Genomic DNA, 2770 nt, shown 5'->3' with positions numbered 1-2770 from the left:
ATGCAGAATGGAAGATGGAACCAGCGGGAGAGAACACTTGATCTGCTATGTTTACGACTCAGTCTCCAACCACCATGGAACCGGCTCCGCTTTGCCCGTTTGGAGCACTGACCTCATTGCGGAGCTGCGTCTCTGCCGCTCGCCTCTTCATCCCTCTTCGTTTCCCTAAGCGAGCAGTCGACGGAACGTTTCCAATGCGCTAGGGTAGAGGTGGGCTCGCTATTCCCATAAGAAGCCAGCTAGTAAATATTTCAGGCTTTGCAGGGGCCTCCGTCTCTGCCGCTCGCCTCTTCATCCCTCTTCGTTTACCTAAGCGAGCAGTCGATGGAACGTTTCCAATGCGCTAGGGTACAGGTGGGCTCGCTATTCCCAGCTAGTAAATATTTCAGGCTTTGCAGGGGCCTTAGTGTCCTTGTCATGACTAATCAGCTCTGCCACTGGAGCAGGGAAGTGGCTGTAAACCAATGGGTATGACCATGTGCCAGTGAAGCTCTAAGTGTAAAAACAGGTGCAAGGCCAGGTCACCCTGGGCTGGGACCCACAGTAGGTGCTCGGAGAATAGAGATGACCAGTTTCCCCGGAGAAGTTCTCAGAAGATGAAATAGGCAGATGCTGTGACCAGGCTGTCACACAGAGGCCCCTTCGAATGAGGAGACGGAACAGAGAAAGACATTTCCAGAAAGGCTCACAGAAGGACTGATGCAGGAGATGACTTTGGCCAGGTCTTGAGAGGTGTGACTTCACCAGATAAAGGGCAAAGCGTGTTCCATGTGGAAGGGACAGCGTGGGCAAGAGCGTGGAGGCTGGGGGGAGCGCTGTTGTCCCAGCCTGAGGGTCACCCCCTCGGAGCCAGGTTCCCGCCCCACTTACCCCTTAGCTCAGTCTGTGACGTTTTCTTCGACCTTCTTGTTTGTGGGGCGGGGCGGGGGCTCCATCACTGGAATGTAAGATCTCCGAGGGCAGGAATGACTCACAATATGGGGCGAGGGGTCCCCCTTTATGTTTTCCCAGCTCCCCATGCCAGCTTCGCCCAGGGAAGTCATTCTGTTGGGGACGCTGTCTGTCCATGGCTCTGCCTCTTCCTCTGCCACAAGCCTTCTTAATCCATGCGTGTCTCCCCTGCACCTAGATCTGTGTTTGGGGCTCAGTAGACACGTGCTGTCACATCGATCAGTGGAAGTCACATTGTTGTAGCCGCTAGCCCCTGATAGACACACGGACCACCAGAAATCAGTGAGTTACAGGAAGCACGCTCTTTATTCAGACAGCCGGGTCTGCCAGGGGTACGCGGACTCCAAATTAAGCAGCTGCGAAATGCAGAGGTACAGGGTTTTTAAGCCCTAAACCCCATTCTTCATCCTGTTTGAACACACAAGTCTATTTTTCTTCTTTTTACTACCTGTCAACCCACAGGTCGGTTGTGCAAGTGGTGGGTACAGAAGCAGAAAGCTTATTGTTAGAATGTTATGTTCCCATGGGAGATAGCCTATGTTCCCATGGGCGATGGCCAAGCAGTAATTTTCCAGCCAGCACAACACAGCATGGTGGTAACAAGGAGATCCGGGACTAAGGCTGGAGATGGGACTGGCGGGCATCAAAGCCAGGCCACGGTGGCCCTGTGTATGAGGGGAAGGTGTTGGGAGGGATCTGGATGTGCCAAAGAAAGCAGAAGGGGCAGAGGGAAGAGCTGGACCACGATGCAGTCACCGTGAAGGTGTTGGCTGACCCTTCGGGGTTGGACAGTACTGCGGAAAGGAGATGCGTGGGGGCGAGGGGCCTGGCTTTGTGTCCCCAGCAGGCCAGTCGTTGGTTCCAAGCAGCCTGGAGTTGGGAGCATGACCCTGGAGAGGCAGATCTGTCGAACAAGGACCATTCCTGGAGAGGGTCTCAGCTTTGAGCTGAGTGACGCGTCTCTCCCAGAAAGGGTTCCTGCCAGCTGACAGCCGAGTTCCCCGCGCCACCTCAGGTATGCGAGGCAGAGCACAGGGATGGACATACGGTGACCATCCCACTACTGTGAGTCGAGGGGATCTCGTCACATTCTTGTCTGATGACAGCCACGTGACCACATGGGAGCGGGGCTGTTTCTCTAACAGTGAAATGACTCTCTACGGCTCCCCCTTGAAGGGAAGATGGAGGAGATCCAACAAAAACCAGGAATCTCGACATTCTCATTCTTATAGATGGTGAGTCTATAAGAGATAACGAGGCTTTTCCAGGCACTCATAACATTACAGCAGCCGAAGGCCCAACCCAATCCTCCCACCGAACAGACAGGAAAACTGAGGTCCAGGCAGGAAAATGGCCAAACGTGGACCAGGGTACAAGCCTCCTGATGGTTACACGAATGCCTTTTCACTCAGTCCGCTGATTTCTCTTCCTGCCAAGATTCTCTCCAAACTAACACTCAATCGTGGAAACAAATCAAATTCAATCCAGCACGTCTTTTGAAAATCCGTACATTGAGGTGTAGCCTCTGAGCTGTCTGGCTCTGGGTGGGGCCTGATCTCCGCCCAGATCCCACCTCTGTTACCCACAGCCGTGCGACCTTGGGAAGTCACTGTCCTCAGCACCTGCGTTCTCATCTGTAAAGTGGGCGTGATAAGACCTTTCTCGCAGAGTTAGTGCAAGAATTTAATAGCACACGGTGCGTGTAAAATGCTTAGGCTAAGACCCAGATCACAATCTGAAAACGGCAGCTGCCATACTAATGTGGTTGGCACAGGGCCAGCCACGGAGAAGCTCAGAGGGGGTGAGTGGATATGGTCTC

Source organism: Pteropus alecto, unplaced genomic scaffold (genome assembly GCF_000325575.1).
Source record: "Pteropus alecto unplaced genomic scaffold, ASM32557v1 scaffold105, whole genome shotgun sequence".
Classification (NCBI taxonomy): domain Eukaryota; kingdom Metazoa; phylum Chordata; class Mammalia; order Chiroptera; family Pteropodidae; genus Pteropus; species Pteropus alecto.
Note: the sequence above shows the minus strand (reverse complement) of the source record.